The sequence below is a fragment of the Triturus cristatus genome, unplaced genomic scaffold (assembly GCF_964204655.1).
Source record: "Triturus cristatus unplaced genomic scaffold, aTriCri1.1 SCAFFOLD_141, whole genome shotgun sequence".
In the NCBI taxonomy this organism is placed as follows: domain Eukaryota; kingdom Metazoa; phylum Chordata; class Amphibia; order Caudata; family Salamandridae; genus Triturus; species Triturus cristatus.
The window spans coordinates 570,756-593,350 of record NW_028188323.1 but is presented as its reverse complement, the minus strand read 5'-3'; positions in this window follow the sequence as shown (position 1 = coordinate 593,350).

The window sequence follows — 22,595 nt, the reverse complement described above, 5'->3', positions numbered from 1 at the left end:
TTATGTATCATAAGCATGGCCTAGAAGCCGTATTATTTCTTGATTTATGGGTGGATTACACCAAAGAATTACCAGAGAGTCAGAGATGGCCCGCAGCGGGTACCTGGGATGCAGATTGCATCATGAGAGTAGAAGAAGAATTATGGAAAAAGAAAGCCAGACAGTCACAGAAAGATGCCATTGAATTATGGCGTAAAGAATCCTATAGACGTACAGAAAAAGCACTTAGACAGGAAGATAAGAGTAAGGAGAATTCAAATAAAGTCCGAGAAAATCTATTACTTGAGGAAGGTACCCGAGTAAAATCAGAACAAGTAGATAGACAAAGAAACGCTCTTATGAATGGTATGTATCCACTTCTGGCCGAAGGGTTACCTAAGGCTACTCCGGAAATACCAAAAGACTTGCCACCTCCATTGTTTCCGATAAAAGCACATCCCAAGGGACATCCCAGAACCGCAGAAGATGTTTTCCTTTCCCGCTATTTAGACGACGCAGCTCCCGAGTATGCTAATACCGCACCACATAGACCGCTTGCCGATGATGCTCATCGCCAAGAACATTCGTCTGTACCTCCGCAACAACCCGCTTCGACACACATTCCAACAAACACATCTGTTTCTACAGCTTTTCCAGCAACAACGGTTGCTGTCTCACCCTCAACAAATCCTTTCACGTCCAGCACCCCAGACGGTGCTACAGGAGGTACGACAGACATTTTTTCTACACCACCCAGAGGAAATACATTTTCCCTTAGAGAATTAGCACACCAACGTACGCCCAAACTAGCCACTCCCGACATGCTTAAGGAGCTTCTAGTAGATTGTAGATATGATCCTGTGCCCGGTAAACGGGACGAAATGCTGCTGTCATCATTACGTATTAGACGAGCTGCAATATATTTAACGAAGTTACCAGGAATGAATATACATTTAGAAAATATATATCACTTTGTCCAGTCAGGGCGAGGTCCTGAAAGTATTAGTAGAGCCATGGAGTACCAGAAAGCGGAGGTACAGGGACAACTGTTACGTTTCCTCATAAACTGTGTAATTAGAAATCAAGACCGGCCTGGGGTAAATCCGGAAGAAATGCAAACACTTGTCACTTGGGGTAAGAATATATCAGAAGGGAGACATGATAAACAGTTATGTATAATAGCTATGTACCGAAAGATCCGCAAAGAGGTAGAACGAATACATGAAGAAAGATTAGAGGTAGACGCCGCGGACCTAAACAGAGAGGAGGAGGAGCAAGAATCAGACCAAGTAGATACAATAGCTTATGTAGGTAGAGGAAGATCCCATAATAATACTAGAGGTTTTAATAACCCAATACGTCCAATACGTCCAGAATGTAATAGACATTTTCCAAACCCTATGCTAAATACAAAATCCCCTGAACATTTATTCCAAGCCGCTGACAAATTACTCCGAGATCGAAGGGGGTACCACGTGCTCGATTCCATGGACGAACAAGAATTAGTCAGGTCAGCAGTACAATGGGCTGACAGTCCCGGCGAATACAATGATGATGTACTTGCACACACGTTTCTGAATCTAGACCCATATGAACAGCGATTAGCTAGTATATACATGATTCAACACCTCCTTATATTATATAAAAGCCAACACTCCGATCCAGGACCCTTACCTGACATATTGACAGAACTACTCACCAACATATGGAGAGGGTCAGGTACTGATTTGATTAAGGAAATACTAGAATCCCGAAACCAATATTTAAATTTCGTATGCCCAGAACACGTTCCAGTTCCCATAATGGGAAGAAAAATGTATCACATAGATAGACAGAACCCGTTACGCAAAGTGCACCCGATCAGAGGTGCCGGCGATAATTTCACACGCGTGTTTGTGTACACGCCTATAACTAAACTGGAATTATTAGAAATGAAGAAAGTAGTACCCAGTCATGACAAAGATCCAGCAGGTTTCCACCGTGAGATAAAAGACATGTTACTCATGGGAGAGTATACCTACCCCGATATTATGAAAATATTAAAAGTCCTATTACCCGCAGGTGTTTATGAAAAACTCAAAGAAAAAGAATGGGAGGTAGGAGACCAAAAGATAGATTGGACAGCATTAGAAAATGAAGAAAAGGCCCGAGCTGCAGGAGCAGGGCTTGGGGATAAGACTACAGCACTAGCAGGATTACTAATACAGGTATTGCCACGTTTATTAACTACGAAAAAGGAAGACTGGGGTGCAATCTCAGCCTGTAAACAAAAACCAGATGAAGACACTAGTGATTTCTATTCCCGATTTGAAAAATGTTTTAGTATAAATAGTGGTATAAAAGCCAGTAGTGAGTCATATCCACATCTGTTTGTGACAAAATTAGTTGAAAATTCTCTGCTACAAGTCAAGAATAGAGTATTGAAATTCGAAAGTACCTGGCAAGGTAATACCCCATCACAGATGCTACAGATGTTACAATATCATCACAATAGAATTAGAGAAGAACAAGAACACGAACAAAGACGTATGAAAGATACGAAAATGAAAATGCTTGTTGCACAGTCAGTTCCAGCTGATAGTCATCAAAAGGGTGATTCCACAGGTCCTGCAAAAGGGACATGCAACTATTGTAAACAACAAGGTCATTATATACACGATTGTCCAGTCCTGAAACATAATATTGCTACAGGTAGAACACATGAGAGACCACGTCCACCTAGACAGGATCAGAATCAACAACAAATACCTCAGAATGCACAACCTAGGTTAGCTCAGCAACAATTAGCTCCGCAACAGGCAGCTCCACAACAGATCGTAGCACCACCACAAGCGCAGCCTGTCGCTGCAACTCAAGCAACAACACAACAAATGTATCAGTATGCACAAACAGATTATCCCGATTATCAGCGATACTCATGAGATAGCCTAGAGAGGGAAGTTGGCTTACCCCTTATAGAGGTTCCTGTAGACCAAGAGGGACCTTATGTACATAGTGAACTATTAGGGGAAGACAGAAAGTTTTTACTTGATACAGGGGCAAGCAGAACAACTATAAGAAGTAGTGAAGTTCCAGGGGCACCCCTCTCAGGCTCACAAAATATTTCCCTTGGATTCTCAGGAAAACCTATAATAAATGACGTAACACAACCTCTTCCACTTACAGTAGGTCCATTGACACGTACTACAGATTTATTGCTTACTAAATCATGTCCAGAAAACGTGTTAGGTATAAAAACATTGAAAGCTCTAGGAGCCATAATATGTTGTTCTCCGGAAGGAGTACGACTATTTTTACGTGACTTTAAAGGTCACTACGTATCCAGAGACATGGATCACCGACTGCAGAATTTACCTACACATTTATGGGCACAAGGCCCCACTGATGTTGGTTGCATGAACATTACACCATATCGAATTACACTGAAATCAGGAATAGTACTACCACGAATGCGACAATACAAGTTACCACCAGATGCTGTATTGGCTTTACTGCAAATCATTGACGAACTCATTACACAAGGAGTGGTTGTGGAAACTGACTCCAATGTATGTAATTCCCCGATAATTCCGATTCTTAAAAGAACGGATCCAAAAGCACCACCAGTATATCGATTGGTTATTGATCTGCGCGAATTAAATAAATGTATTGTACCACAATACCCTGTGGTCCCAGATATCTCTTCATTACTCACAGCTATTGACTCAGAAGCAACGTTTTTCACTGTAATTGATCTCAAGAATGCTTTCTTAAGTGTCCCAATAGATCCGGAAAGTCAATATTTATTCGGTTTTAGTTTAAATGGACGAAGTTTTAAATTCACACGCGCACCTCAAGGATTTACAGAAAGCCCCAGCATCTATAGCCAAGCACTGAAACGAGAACTTGACAGTATCCACATGCCAGTTAACACTGCCTTGCTTCAATATGTCGATGATCTGCTGATCACCGCCCGAAGCGAACCTGAATGTGAAACAGCATCACTGACGGTTTTAAAATTTCTGGCCGACAAGGGGCACAAGGTGTCCCCTTCTAAGCTGCAATTCTGTGTCCAGCGAGTTGTTTACCTTGGGCACTCGCTGTCCAAGGAGGGAAGGCAGCTTACACCCGACCGCATACAGTTAATTGCTAACATGCCACCACCCAAGACACAAAAGGAGGTGCGGGCTTTTATAGGCCTCACTTCATACTGTAGGCAGTGGATCCCTCAATATGCATTTCTAGCAAAACCACTCATCCAGTTGACAACACAGGAGGCAGCCACATCGACTGTCCTCCCTTGGACTCCAGAACATACACACGCCTTTGAAAGCTTAAAGAAAGCTTTATGCCAAGCACCTGTCCTAGCAACACCATGTTACAGTAAACAGTTTACACTCTTTGTTACAGAACGCGAAGGTACTGCTTTGTCAGTACTCACTCAGGAACAAGCAGGATCGCACAAACCATGTGCTTATTTCTCTAGTACATTAGATCCAGTAGCTCAGGCACTTCCAGCGTGCCTGAAATCAGTGGCAGCAACAGCTTTAGCAATCCGACAAAGCGATGCCATAGTGTTAGGACATCAATTGACAGTACAAGTACCACACGCAGTAGAGGTTCTCTTGAACCGCACACAAACACAACACTTGACTATAGCAAGACTCACCGGTTATGAATTAACATTGTTTCAGCCACACATAGAAATCAGACGTTGTAATACGTTAAATCCTGCCACACTGTTACCAGTAGACGGAACAGATCCATTGGCACATGATTGTGTCGAAGTCATTACTATCACGACGAAACCCAGACAAGACTTGACAGACATCCCTTTGACAGATCCAGACTTGACATTGTATGTAGATGGGTCATGTATGAGAACAAGTACAGGAGAGTTAGTGGCCGCCTACGCAGTCACAACAGACACTGAAGTCATTGAAACAAATTGCATTAACACTTTGTCAGCTCAAGCAGCAGAGCTCACCGCTCTGACACAAGCCTGTATTCAAGCCACAAATAAAAAAGTCAACATATACACAGATTCACGTTATGCATTCGGAGTCGTCCATGACTTCGGCGTACTGTGGCGAGAGAGAGGTTATTTAACTTCTCACGGTGCCCACATCCAACATGGACCCCTCATTCAAGCCCTATTAGACGCGATTCATCTACCTACTGCAATATCGATTATGAAATGCAAAGCCCACACAAAAGTTATCGATATCATTTCTCAGGGTAATGACCTAGCTGACAGAACAGCTAAACAGACTGCTCAGAATCAGACTCACACAACTGACATGACAAAGACAATAGTTCCGACACCAACACATTGCATGACAGTTAAGGATCCCGCCCTTGATGTAATTGACATACAGACACATGCTACACCAGAAGAAATAAAGAAGTGGACTGAATTAGGAGGGATCCAAACAGATCAAGGATGGATGACGAAGGAAAAATCTATATGGTTTCTTCCCGACTCAATGGTCCAAGTCATCATTAACACTATACATAGTCCAGCGCACCTAGGAGAAAAAGCTATGCTAGACAGCATTCAACACATTTGGTTCAACAAACATTTACGAGCCGCAGCTAAACAAAAAGTTCGTACCTGTATGATATGTTGTCAGTTTAATCCAGGTAAAAGCATCCCCGTAGAACAGGGTGGATTCCAAACTCCCGATCATGCTTTTGAAGTCCTCCAGATGGATTATATCCAGATGGAACGATGTCGAGGATTCAAATATGTTCTCGTAGTTGTCTGTGCTCTTTCCCGTTGGACAGAAGCATACCCGGTTTCAGATTACACTGCCCCGACTACTGCCAAACAGTTAGTTCGAGAATTCTTCCCACGGTACGGTTTACCACGTGTTGTCTATTCAGATAACGGCCAGCCGTTCTCATCCGAACTAATGAAACACGTTTCCCTTCTATTAGGTTATCAATGGAAATTTCACTGTGTCCGACATCCCGAGGCAGCAGGACTCGTAGAACGCCATAATCAAACTCTGAAAATTAGATTGTCCAAAATATGTAGAGAAAAAGGAGTCGATTGGATAGTAGCCTTACCAGTTGCGCTCTTTTACATGAGAATGGTAGCACATTCTCGAACAGGGCTATCCCCGTATGAGGTGATCTTCGGTAGACCACCAAATATGTGGGGGACGCCTATACCTCGCAAAATAACTGACGTTGACTGTAATATGCTGACAGATTACCTGGCTTCCTTGATGTCTGCACTACAATCTTGTCGTTCACAGGTATCCGCAGCTTTTCCCGACAATACTGAGGTGAAACCCCATGACGTGGTTCCTGGGGATCTGGTTTTAGTCAGGAATTTCGACCGGAAGACCCAACTGGATCCTAGGTGGAAGTCACCGAAGTTAGTTTTACTCACCACAAGGACAGCCGTGAAAATCGAAGGAAGAAAAGGATGGTTGCACTCGAGTCATATCAAGAAATTTTATGGACTACCACCCAGTATCGAGACTCAACCCTGTAATCCTTCACAAACAGACTTAAAGCTCCCTTTGGTTGAGCAATCGAACTCAGAACTATATAAATTAAAATTGAGGTCCAGTAAGTCAGACGATTTGATTGTTTAAGTCCTCTCCAAGGTGAATCGGTTGAATTCGTCTCTGACATGTATCCTCTGGACCGGAATAGAGAAAGAAATAATCAAATGCTGCTCAAGAAGCAAGCGTATTGTAAATCATTTCGTAGTCATTGTACAGTAACATTATTAATTTTGTTTTTTCTAAGTCTTTTGATCATCATTGTCAGCATCCTATTGCACATATATTACCCTATTTCTAAGCATGCTTATAATATAACTGCAGAACATTCTTTTAGTGAATTACCTCCACATGAATTGTCTTATAGATTTGCGCTGCGCAATAACACTTTCATTAGTATGTTACATCATTCCCATCAAACCAGCAATGCCACAAATTGTTGGATATGTGGCCAACTCCCTCCCTATCAGAACTATAAGGGAGTTTTGCCCCTCTTTCCCTATCCGTTCACACACAATGGCTCCTGTGGAGCATGGTTTAGTTTGATTAATTCCCTAGATTCAAATTCCGCAGTTTATCAAGACAACTGGGTATGGGGAAACCTGAACTTAGTTTTGCTTAAAGTCTGCTACCCTAACAAGGAGGGACTTCCCAAAAGTACAGGAACTGATCTAGAAAATGAAGTATATGGATTAGGTAATTTTACACTTAACCTTATGATCCTGAACGTTGAATCTGAAGCTACACCAATCTTGTCCGCCATGTCAGTATTCCCAGTAAAAGGGGAATTATGTATCAAAAAGAATGGCTCCATACCCATGGGCCATAGTAAATGCACCACTGTAATAAAATTCAGTGATCAAGGCAAGTCTACATTTAGAGCTTCTCGTCATTCCTACTTTATATGTGGCCAGACCGCATATATACGCCTACCTTTAGATTGGGATGGTACCTGTTACATAGCATTCCTTCTACCACCTGTTTTCCTAGCCCCTCCTGATTATCATAGAAATACCCATTTAGTACACAATAGACAGCAGAGAGATCTCCCAATTGTCGATTACACTGAAACAGCATGGGAGAAATACACAGATTTCAATAAAGGTTTCTTTCCCTATATAGGTACAGTCACTAATAGTAAGCTGATACGTAGATTAACCAGAACCCTTGAAGCAGTAGTGAATGAAACTATTTCCGCCTTAGGCAATTTAACAGAAGAGCAGTCTGCTATGCGGATTGTTGTGCTTCAAAATCGTCTTGTCCTTGACGTCATCCTGGCAGATAGGGGCGGAGCTTGTAGGGTCATCGGATCAAGTTGTTGCATTTTCATCCCAGAAAATTCGCCATCAGTATATAAAGCCATAACTCGCCTTCATAAAATTGTAAGCCAGATACACCAGAGTCCAGGCACCTGGACTTGGTCCGGTTGGTTCTGGGGGGTGTTGTCAGCCTGGGGATGGAGAATACTATCCTTCCTAGGTATTGGCTTTCTCATACTATTCAGTTGCTGCTTATGTCTACAATGTGGGCCAGCGATTTGTGGTCTGTGTGCCACCTCGTGTATCCCACATCCAAGTATTCGTTCGAGATCCCGGAAGAAGAAAGAAGAACAAATGATGCTATATGAACAGATCGATGGATTGATGAAGATCGATATCTCCTAAGGGTCCGAAGGGGACAAGGAGGGAATGAGGAAATATGAATTTTGTGATCAGTTATGTCCCCTATCGTAGACCCCAACGGCTCCATGTGCATGCTATAAGTACATGTATGTTCCCTCCTATTCCACTTTTGAAGACGCAAATGTATGTGCGTCCACCGTCAACATGTCCTCTCTCATCTCCGCCATGAATGGGTCAGATATTCCATTCCTAAGTATGAAAGGCCACCGACTTTATATGGTTCACTTTCCACATTTCTACAGATTCAGGCGAGTAGGCCCGAATTCTGTCATCAAGCCTTTTCTGCCTTCTGCCTCTGAAAGCTCCAGTCTGAGCCCGCATCTGTGACCATGAACTTTGTCTTACTCCCTGCGCGGCTAACGGTGCCTGATCCAGCCCGTCGCCTGCCAAAAACTGTATTTCACCTTCAAGATTATCTCCTTCGTTCCTCATCCGATGCATTCCTGTCTAGTAGTTTAGGTAAACATTCCTCCAGCTACCGTGCACAGGGCCAGGCCTCGCTGCCCTCATGCAAGTAATTCATAGCCCCGTCACCATGGAATATTCCTACCCCCTCGCATCTAGTGTAGACACTTAGACGCTTGTACACGCACTAACAGTCAGTATAGTCAGTATAGAATAAGATTCTATCCTAAGAGACCTCTCTTTTTGGATAACACAGTTCTTTAAACATAGGATATTAGATATGATTTGGGATTAGGTTGACATAACCCCAGACTTCTGTCTCCACATGTAGAGCTAAATGTCAAGTCCCCTTCACCCTCTAGTTGCACGTCAATCACACGTCATGCGGCTGCGCGCGCATCTCTGCCAACTATTTCTGCTGACATTGCAGGATTCTCTTATGGATCCACCCACATATTACATCATGTATGATGACGTTTATTAAATTACGCCCTCTATTAGCTACGTATGCACCTTTTATCAGCTGTTACGCCTCTTGCATCTGTTTTACTGTAATGCCTTTTCTATAAAAATGATTACCTATCAATAATATATGCCCCTTCCTTCCTGAACTTTCGTGGTGATGGAATAGAAGGCCCATAATTCGAATTGTGTTCCTTTGTATAGGAATAAAGCCTTTTTAAACCCTCTAATACCACGGATTCTGCCTCTCATTTTACTGAGTTATTCTTAGACAGACTTTACCGCATAAAAAATAGTACCGGTTGTAGGAGAGTAGGGTCTGCAATCCTATGATCACCCAGATTTTTTGCTTTTGCTTCATTGGTTTACGACTTTCTCCGGCTGTGGGCCTGCCAATCAGACCCACAGCCTAGCTGTTCTCTCTCGAAATTAACACACATGTACATTAGGTGCATCCACTAATTGGAACTGGGCCGCCTTGTCAGTCCCTGTCTCAGCATACCACAGGTATCCAGGGCATCGGTGTACCCAGGGCCTACCAGGGGCTGAAGCATGTATTATGCCACCCCTGGAATGGCCGCCCAAATCTGACACAACTGGCTGCACGACAGCTGGGGCCACGTGGTGTAATCACCCGTTGCTGTAGGTGTAGTATTCCTACACCTAAACCCTAAAATGGACACATGGATTCCTATCAGTCACTCCTATAGCAGGCCTTATCAATCCTGAAGGCAGAGTGCCGGGAATCATGTGGGACGGTGCTCTGGCGCGAGCTGAGCCCGTCGACGGCTTGCGGAACCAAGTCCTAATAGCCGTTCCATGGTGACGCGGGCCAACTACTTTTAATGCATTATAATCCTTGCGGTTATTTGCTAACTTTGGCATCACATCACCTACACATGTCGAGTAAGGTGGCATACGAATGGGAATACGAACCCCTCGCCAGTCCTGGCGACGGGGTTAGCATTCCCCCCTTTTAGAGGGACACGACATGGAAGTAACCTTGAACCCCGGTTAAAGTTGACTCTAGCCTCAGCATCACAAAATGGATGCTGCCACCAGACACAAGTCTGACCTCCTGCTGCTGGGGGACCTTCCAGCAAGGGGAGCTTGGACAAAGGGTTTCCTGTCGAGGGCGGTGTTAGCACCATCCCAGACAGGGTTTGTGTATCCCAGGTAGGCAGGGCTGAAAGGAAGGTGATTGCAAGTGGCACCCCGGTGCTCACTGCATAGCCCGGCTCAAACCAGTTTCGGGGGCACACCAGCCCCTGAGCTGGCACGAAGCCGGACAAAGGATAGGGGTGTAACCACCCCCCTCCTGGCTCCACCCATAGGTAGAACCTAGTCACGGGCCAGCCCCTTTTCTTAGAATAAAGGTAGGAGCGAGTCCCCTTCCCAAATTGGATAATCAGATAATCGGATAACTCCGAATCACGAACCACTTTCCACGAAAGGAACTCTTGACTATTTCTGAAGACTCTCCCTTGTGGCTAAGGAGTAGCCACCCTGCACCAGCAGGCACCACCTAAGCGCTTGCGGTTTGCTGTACGTCTCCTACGGATCAAGACTGCCCAGCTCGACGAGACCCGAGTTCCCTGCCATCTCTGACCTTTTACCTACCTCATCAGCCCAGCTGAGAGTCGTAGGTGTGACGAGACCTGCGGGACCGGCTATCTTCAGAACCTGCACGACGCTTATCTAGCACGCCCACCGAGGGACCCTCGAGTGAGTGCACCTAGGGTTTGAGAAGCCCTAAAACCCTGAGCAGCTCCAGCATCGAAGTCTGTCTCCCCAGCATCCACGAGATCTGCGTGGGGGCCCTTCCGCTTCTTGCTGTTCCCAGCGTTGTCCGACCACTTGCCGACCGGCTTGTGGCCCTCTTCACGACGCTCCAAGATTATTTGCATCACCGGTCTGGTTGCTCCAGACTGGCTCTTGCTCCCCTTCAACAGAGGAGTACCACGGACCCTCCTGGTCCACTCCCGACGCCATCTGGACTCCCCCGCTTGGGTTGCCACTGCCAAGATCCGCTGCCCCTTCCTGGGCCCAGCATCATCGACAGCAGACACCTTCGTGGGACAGCTCGCCCTCCATCCTGGTCGCCGCCGTGCCTCCTGGTCCGAGGACCAGCCGAGTCCGACGTCACCCACTCACCTGGTCGAGGTGACTTCAGCCGGTACCCCCCTGGTACCCACACGATCGCTGGCTAGCGGTTGAGAACTGAGTCCCCTCTGCTTTCAGGTTTCCTTCATCACCGATCCAGGCTTGGATCGCTCTGAACATCGTCACTGGTCGCCTGCCAGCAACTTCTTCTTTCAGGCTCCTGAGACTACACGAGGACTCCCGACATCTTGCCGAACTTCACGCAGCCGCAGCCTCCGGGCTAGGTAACTCGAGCATCTCGGTGCTCCATCGCAGGTTCGCTCTACAAGTGTCCAGTTCCTTTTTCGTTTAGTCCCACTGATCGGAACACTCCGGAATCAGTACCTCCAGCCTCTAACCATTCGCATTTCACTGTTAGTGTAGATGGTTTCTCGTGCCCCTCGGGCATTTGTGTAAGTTGTGCAACTGAAGTATTTTCCTAAGAGTTTTGTAGTGTGCTTAGCTCCCTGACTCATAAAGAGCCAGGGTAGTCTTGTTATAAATAAATATCCTTTTATTTTCATAACAACTTGTGTGGAGTCCCTTCACTTGGTGTTCAAGGGGTATATGTGATGGTAAACAGCTGGCTTAACACGCCCTCTAGAGTTTAGCCTAAGACTGCTCGTATCCACGCTACTAGGATAGCTGGTCTATAAGGTTGACTTACAACCAATCATCAATAAGGGTCGTTTGGAATGATACACAGTGATCACTAGAATAGTGAGCACTACATATCAGGCCAACTTCTCACACCGGTAACGAAATATTTACCACACACTGACTGACTCACTGACTGACTCACTGACTGACTGACTGACTGACAGGCTCACTCACTCACTGACTGACAGACTGACTGACTGACTCACTCACTGACTGACTGACTGACTCACTCACTGACTGACTGACAGACAGACTCACTGACTGACTGACTGACTGACTGACAGACTCACTGACTGACTCACTGACTGACTCACTGACTGACTCACTGACAGACTCACTGACAGACTCACTGACAGACTCACTGACAGACTCACTGACAGACTCACTGACAGACTCACTGACAGACTCACTGACAGACTCACTGACAGACTCACTGACTGCCTGACAGACTCACTGACTCACTCACTGACTCACTCACTGACTCACTGACTGACTGACAGACTCACTGACTGACTGACAGACTCACTGACTGACAGACTCACTCACTGACTGACTCACTGACTAACTCACTGACTCACTGACTGACTCACTGACTAACTCACTGACTAACTCACTGACTGACTCACTGACTGACTCACTGACTGACTCACTGACAGACTCACTGACAGACTCACTGACAGACTCACTGACAGACTCACTGACAGACTCACTGACAGACTCACTGACAGACTCACTGACTGCCTGACAGACTCACTGACTCACTCACTGACTCACTCACTGACTCACTGACTGACTGACAGACTCACTGACTGACAGACTCACTCACTGACTGACTGACAGACTCACTGACTGACAGACTCACTCACTGACTGACAGACTCACTGACTGACAGACTCACTGACTGACTGACAAACTCACTGACTGACTCACTGACTGACAGACTCACTGACAGACTGACTGACTCACTGACTGACTGACTCACTGACTGACTGACTCACTGACTGACTGACTCACTGACTGACTGACAGACTCACTGACTGATAGACTCACTCACTGACTGACAGACTCACTCACTCACTGATTGACTGAAAGACTCAATCACTCACTGACAGACTCACTCACTGAGACTCACTCACTGACTGACAGACTCACTGACTGACTGACAGACTCACTGACTGACTGACTGACTCACTGACTGACTGACTGACTCACTGACTGACTGACTCAATGACTGACTGACTCACTGACTGACAGACTCACTGACTGACAGACTCACTGACTGACAGACTCACTGACTGACAGACTCCCTGACTGACAGACTCACTCACTGACTGACAGACTCACTCACTCACTCACTGACTGACAGACTCACTCACTCACTCACTGACTAACAGACTCACTCACTCACTGACTGACAGACTCACTGACTGATAGACTCACTCACTGACTGACTGACAGACTCACTGACTGACTCACTGACTGACTGACAGACTCACTCACTGACTGTCTCACTGACTGACTCACTGACTGACTCACTGACTGACTCACTGACTGACTGACTGACAGACTGACTGACAGACTCACTGACTGACAGACTCACTGACTGACAGACTCACTGACTGACTGACTCCCTGACTGACTGACTCCCTGACTGACTGACTCCCTGACTGACAGACTCACTCACTGACAGACTCACTCACTGACTGACAGACTCACTCACTCACTCACTGACTGACAGACTCACTCACTCACTGACTAACAGACTCACTCACTCACTGACTGACAGACTCACTGACTGATAGACTCACTCACTGACTGACTGACTCACTGACTGACTCACTCACTGACTGACAGACTCACTCACTGACTGACAGACTCACTCACTGACTGACTCACTGACTGACTCACTGATTGACAGACTCACTCACTGACTGACTCACTGACTGACTCACTGACTGACTGACAGACTAACTCACTGACTGACTGACAGACTAACTCACTGACTGTCTCACTGACTGACTGACTCACTGACTCACTGACTGACTCACTGACTAACTCACTGACAGACTCACTGACAGACTCACTGACAGACTCACTGACAGACTCACTGACAGACTCACTGACACTCACTGACTGCCTGACAGACTCACTGACTGCCTGACAGACTCACTGACTGACTCACTCACTGACTGACTCACTCACTGACTGACTCACTCTCACTGACTGACTGACTCACTCTCACTGACTGACTCACTCTCACTGACTGACTCACTCTCACTTACTGACTCACTCTCACTGACTGACTCACTCTCACTGACTGACTCACTCTCACTGACTGACAGACTCACTCACTGACTGACTGACTCACTGACTGACTCACTGACTGACTGACTCACTGACTGACTCACTGACTCACTGACAGACTGACTCACTGACTGAATGACTCACTGACTGACTGACTGACTGACTCACTGAATGACTGACTGACAGACACACTGACTGACTGACTGACTGACTGACAGACAGACTCACTGACTGACTGACAGACTCACTGACAGACTGACTGACAGACTCACTGACTGACAGACTCACTCACTGACTGACAGACTCACTGACTGACTGACAGACTCACTGACAGACTGACTGACTCACTGACTGACTGACTGACTCACTGACTGACTGACTGACTCACTGACTGACTGACTCACTGACTGACAGACTCACTGACTGACAGACTCACTGACTGACTGATAGACTCACTCACTGACTGACAGACTCACTCACTCACTGATTGACTGAGAGACTCACTCACTCACTGACAGACTCACTCACTGAGACTCACTCACTGACTGACAGACTCACTGACTACCTGACAGACTCACTGACTGACTGACTCACTGACTGACTGACTGACTCACTGACTGACTGACTGACTCACTGACTGACAGACTCACTGACTGACAGACTCACTGACTGACAGACTCACTGACTGACTGAGAGACTCACTGACTGACAGACTCACTGACTGACTGACTCCCTGACTGACAGACTCACTCACTGACTGACAGACTCACCCACTCACTAACTGACTCACTCACTCACTCACTCACTCACTGACTGACTCACTGACTGACAGACTCACTCACTGACTGACAGACTCACTGACTGACTCACTGACTGACTCACTGACTGTCTCACTGACTGACTGACTCACTGACTGACTCACTGACTGACTCACTGACTGACTCACTGACTAACTCACTGACTGACTCACTGACTGACTCACTGACTGACTCACTGACTGACTCACTGACAGACTCACTGACAGACTCACTGACAGACTCACTGACAGACTCACTGACAGACTCACTGACAGACTCACTGACAGACTCACTGACTGCCTGACAGACTCACTGACTGACTGACTCACTCTCACTGACTGACTCACTCTCACTGACTGACTCACTCTCACTGACAGACTCACTCTCACTTACTGACTCACTCTCACTGACTGACTCACTCTGACTGACTCACTCTGACTGACAGACTCACTCTCACTGACTGACAGACTTACTCACTGACTGACTGACAGACTCACTGACTGACTCACTGACTGACTGACTCACTGACTGACTGACTGACTGACTCACTGACTCACTGACAGACTGACTCACTGACTGAATGACTCACTGACTGAATGACTCACTGACTGACTGAATCACTGACAGACTCACTGACTGACTCACTGACTGACTCAACGACTGACTCACTGACTGACTCAACGACTGACTCAACGACTGACTCAACGACTGACTGACTCACTGACTGACTGACTCACTGAATGACTGACTGACTCACTGACTGACTCACTGACTGACAGACTCACTCACTGACTGACTGACAGACTAACTCACTCACTGACTAACAGACTCACTCACTCACTAACAGACTCACTGCCTGACTCACTGACTGACAGACTCACTGACTGACAGACTCACTCACTGACTGGCTGACAGACTCACTCACTGACTGACTCACTGACTGACAGACTCACTCACTGACTGACTGACTCACTGACTGACTGACAGACTCACTCACTGACTGACTGACAGACTCACTCACTGACTGACTCACTGACTGACTGACTCACTCTCACTGACTGACTGACTCACTCTGACTGACTGACTCACTCTCACTGACTGACTCACTCTCACTTACTGACTTACTCTCACTGACTGACTCACTCTCACTGACTGACTCACTCTCACTGACTGACAGACTCACTCACTGACTGACTGACTCACTGACTGACTGACTCACTGACTGACTCACTGACTGACTCACTGACTGACTCACTGACTGACTGACAGACTAACTGACAGACTAACTCACTGACTGTCTCACTGACTGACTGACTCACTGACTCACTGACTGACTCACTGACTGACTCACTGACTAACTCACTGACTAACCCACTGACTAACCCACTGACTGACTCACTGACTCATTGACTGACTCACTGACTGACTCACTGACTGACTGACAGACTGACTCACTGAATGACTCACAGACTGACTCACTGACTGACTCACTGACTGAATGACAGACTAGCTCACTGACTGTCTCACTGACTGACTGACTGACTCACTGACTGACTCACTGACTAACTCACTGACTAACTCACTGACTGACTCACTGACTGACTCACTGACTGACTCACTGACAGACTCACTGACAGACTCACTGACAGACTCACTGACAGACTCACTGACAGACTCACTGACAGACTCACTGACAGACTCACTGACTGCCTGACAGACTCACTGACTCACTCACTGACTCACTCACTGACTCACTGACTGACTGACAGACTCACTGACTGACAGACTCACTCACTGACTGACAGACTCACTCACTGACTGACTGACAGACTCACTGACTGACTGACTGACTCACTGACTGACTCACTGACTCACTGACTGACTGACAGACTCACTGACAGACTGACTGACTCACTCACTGACTGACTGACTCACTGACTGACAGACTCACTGACTGACAGACTCACTCACTCACTGATTGACTGAAAGACTCACTCACTCACTGACAGACTCCCTCACTGAGACTCACTCACTGACTGACATACTCACTGACTGACTGACTGACTCACTGACTGACTGACTCACTGACTGACAGACTCACTGACTGACAAACTCACTGACTGACTGACAGACTCACTGACTGACTGACAGCCTCACTGACTGACAGCCTCACTGACTGACAGCCTCACTGACTGACAGCCTCACTGACTGACAGCCTCACTGACTGACAGCCTCACTGACTGACAGCCTCACTGACTCACTGACTGACAGACTCACTGACTGACAAACTCACTGACTGACTGACAGACTCACTGACTGACTGACTCCCTGACTCACAGACAGACTCCCTCACTGACTGACAGACTCACTCACTGACTGACAGACTCACTGACTGACAAACTAACTGACTGACTCACTGACTGACAGACTCACTGACAGACTGACTGACTCACTGACTGACTGACTCACTGACTGACTGACTCACTGACTGACTGACTCACTCACTCACTGATTGACTGAAAGACTCACTCACTCACTGACAGACTCACTCACTGAGACTCACTCACTGACTGACAGACTCACTGACTGACTGACAGACTCACTGACTGACTGACTGACTCACTGACTGACTGACTGACTGACTGACAGACTCACTCACTCACTGATTGACTGAAAGACTCACTCACTCACTGACAGACTCCCTCACTGAGACTCACTCACTGACTGACATACTCACTGACTGACTGACTGACTCACTGACTGACTGACTCACTGACTGACAGACTCACTGACTGACAAACTCACTGACTGACTGACAGACTCACTGACTGACTGACAGCCTCACTGACTGACAGCCTCACTGACTGACAGCCTCACTGACTGACAGCCTCACTGACTGACAGCCTCACTGACTGACAGCCTCACTGACTGACAGCCTCACTGACTCACTGACTGACAGACTCACTGACTGACAGACTCACTGACTGACTGACAGACTCACTGACTGACTGACTCCCTGACTCACAGACAGACTCCCTCACTGACTGACAGACTCACTCACTGACTGACAGACTCACTGACTGACAAACTAACTGACTGACTCACTGACTGACAGACTCACTGACAGACTGACTGACTCACTGACTGACTGACTCACTGACTGACTGACTCACTGACTGACTGACTCACTCACTCACTGATTGACTAAAAGACTCACTCACTCACTGACAGACTCACTCACTGAGACTCACTCACTGACTGACAGACTCACTGACTGACTGACAGACTCACTGACTGACTGACAGACTCACTGACTGACTGACTGACTCAATGACTGACTGACTCACTGACTGACAGACTCACTGACTGACAGACTGACTGACTGACAGACTCACTGGCTGACTGACTCCCTGACTGACAGTCAGACTCACTCACTGACTGACAGACTCACTCATTCACTCACTGACTGACAGACTCACTGACTGACTAACAGACTCACTCACTCACTGACTGACAGACTCACTCACTGACTGACTGACAGACTCACTGACTGACTCACTGACTGACAGACTCACTGACTGACTCCCTGACTGACTCACTGACTGACAGACAGACTCACTCACTGACTGACTGACTGACTCACTGACTGACTCACTGACTGACTCACTGACTCACTCACTGACTCACTCACTCACTCACTGACTCACTGACTGATTGACAGACTCACTGACTGACAGACTCACTCACTGACTGACAGACTCACTCACTGACTGACAGACAGACTCACTGACTGACTGACAGACCCACTGACTGACAGACAGATTCACTGACTGACAGACAGATTCACTGACTGACTGACAGACTCACTGACTGACTGACAGACTCACTGACTGACTGACAGACTCACTGACTGACTGACAGACTCACTCACTGACTGATAGACTCACTCACTGACTGACTGCCTGACAGACTCACTGACTGACTTACAGATTCACTGACTGACTGACAGATTCACTGATTGACTCACAGACTCACTGACTGATTGACAGACTCACTGACTGACTCACTGACTGAATGACTGACTCACTGACTGACTGACAGACTCACTCACTCACTCACTGACTGACAGACTCACTGACTGACAGACTCACTGACTGACAGACTCACTGACACTCACTGACTGACAGACTCACTGACTGACTCACTGACTGACTCACTGACTGACTCACTAACTGACTGACTCACTGACTGACTCACTCACTGACTGACAGACTCACTGACAGACTCACTGACTGACTGACTCACTGACTGACTGACTCACTGACTCACTGACTGACTGACTCACTGACTGACTGACTCACTGACTGACTGACTGACTGACAGACTCACTCACTGACTGACAGACTCACTGACTGACAGACTCACTGACTGACAGACAGACTCACTGACTGACTGACTGACTAACTGACTGACTCACTGACTGACTCACTGACTGACTGACTGACTGACACTCACTCACTCACTGACTCACTCACTGACTCACTCACTCACTGACTCACTTACTCACTGACTGACTCACTCACTGACTCACTTACTGACACTCACTCATTGACACTCACTCACTGACACTCACTCACTGACTCACTTACTGACTCACTCACTGACTCACTCACTGACTCACTGACTCACTCACTGACTCACTCACTGACTGACAGACTCACTCACTCACTGACTCACTGACTGACAGTCTCACTGACTGACAGACTCACTGACTGACTGACTGACTGACTCACTGACTAACAGCCTCACTCACTGACTGACTCACTGACTGACTCACTCACTGACTAACTGACAGACTCACTCACTGACTGACTGACAGACTTACTCACTGACTGACTGACAGACTCACTCACTCACTGACTGACAGACTCACTCACTCACTGACAGACAGACTCACTCACTCACTGCCTGACTCACTGACTGACAGACTCACTGACTGACAGACTCACTCACTGACTGACTGACAGACTCACTCACTGACTGACTCACTGACTGACAGACTCACTCACTGACTGACTCACTCACTGACTGACTGACAGACTCACTCACTGACTCACTGACTGACAGACTCACTGACACTCACTGACTGATTGACAGACTCACTGACTGACTGACAGACTCACTGACTGACTGACTGACTCACTGACTGTCTCACTGACTGACTGACTCACTGACTGACTCACTGACTGACTCACTGACTAACTCACTGACTGACTCACTGACTGACTGACTGACTGACAGACTCACTGACAGACTCACTGACAGACTCACTGACAGACTCACTGACAGACTCACTGACAGACTCACTGACAGACTCACTGACAGACTCACTGACAGACTCACTGACAGACTCACTGACAGACTCACTGACTGCCTGACAGACTCACTGACTGCCTGACAGACTCACTGACTGACTCACTCACTGACTGACTCACTCACTGACTGACTCACTCACTGACTGACTCACTCACTGACTGACTCACTGACTGACTGACTCACTCTCACTGACTGACTGACTCACTCTGACTGACTGACTCACTCTCACTGACTGACTCACTCTCACTTACTGACTTACTCTCACTGACTGACTCACTCTCACTGACTGACTCACTCTCACTGACTGACTCACTCTCACTGACTGACAGACTCACTCACTGACTGACTGACTCACTGACTGACTCACTGACTGACTGACTCACTGACTGACTCACTGACTCACTGACAGACTGACTCACTGACTGAATGACTCACTGACTGAATGACTGACTGACTCACTGAATGACTGACTGACAGACACACTGACTGACTGACTGACTGACTGACAGACAGACTCACTGACTGACTGACAGACTCACTCACTGACTGACTGACAGACTCACTGACTGACAGACTCACTCACTGACTGACAGACTCACTGACTGACTGACAGACTCACTGACAGACTGACTGACTCACTGACTGACTGACTCACTGACTGACTGACTCACTGACTGACAGACTCACTGACTGACAGACTCACTGACTGATAGACTCACTGACTGATAGACTCACTCACTGACTGACAGACTCACTCACTCACTGACAGACTCACTCACTGACTGACAGACTCACTGACTACCTGACAGACTCACTGACTGACTGACTCACTGACTGACTGACTGACTCACTGACTGACTGACTCACTGACTGACAGACTCACTGACTGACAGACTCACTGACTGACAGACTCACTGACTGACTGACTGACTGACAGACTCACTGGCTGACTGACTCCCTGACTGACAGACAGACTCACTCACTGACTGACAGACTCACTCATTCACTCACTGACTGACAGACTCACTGACTGACTAACAGACTCACTCACTCACTGACTGACAGACTCACTGACTGACTGACTGACAGACTCACTGACTGACTCACTGACTGACTGACTCCCTGACTGACTCACTGACTGACAGACAGACTGACTGACTGACTGACTCACTGACTGACTGACTCACTGACTGACTGACTCACTGACTGACAGACTAACTGACTGACTCACTCACTGACTGACAGACTCACTGACTGACTGACAGACTCACTCACTGACTGACTCACTGAATGACTCACTGATTGACAGACCCACTCACTGACTGACTCACTGACTGGCTCACTGACTGACTGACAGACTAACTCACTGACTGTCTCACTGACTGACTGACTCACTGACTGACTCACTGACTGACTCACTGACTGACTAACTCACTGACTAACTCACTGACTAACTCACTGACTGACTGACTGACTCACTGACAGACTCACTGACAGACTCACTGACAGACTCACTGACAGACTCACTGACAGACTCACTGAGACTCACTGACTGCCTGACAGACTCACTGACTGACTGACTGACTCACTCACTGACTAACTCACTCACTGACTCACTCACTGACTGACTCACTCTCACTGACTGACTGACTCACTCTCACTGACTGACTCACTCTCACTGACTGACTCACTCTCACTGACTGACTCACTCTCACTGACTGACTCACTCTCACTGACTGACTCACTCTCACTGACTGACTCACTCTCACTGACTGACAGACTCACTGACTGACTGACTGACAGACTCACTGACTGACTCACTGACTGACTGACTCACTCACTGACTGACTCACTGACTCACTGACAGACTGACTCACTGACTGAATGACTCACTGACTGACTGACTCACTGAATGACTGACTTACAGACACACTGACTGACTGACTGACAGACAGACTCACTGACTGACTGACAGACTCACTGACTGACTGACTGACTCACTGACTGACTGACCGACTCACTCACTGACTGACTGACTCACTGACTGACTGACCGACTCACTAACTGGCTGACAGACTCACTGACTGACTGACCGACTCACTAACTGGCTGACAGACTCACTGACTGACTGACAGACTCACTGACAGACTCACTCACTGACTGACTGACAGACTCACTCACTGACTGACTCACTGACTGACTGACTGACTCACTGATTGACTCACTCACTGACTCACTCACTGACTGACTCACTCACTGACTCACTCTCAGTGACTGACTCACTCTCACTG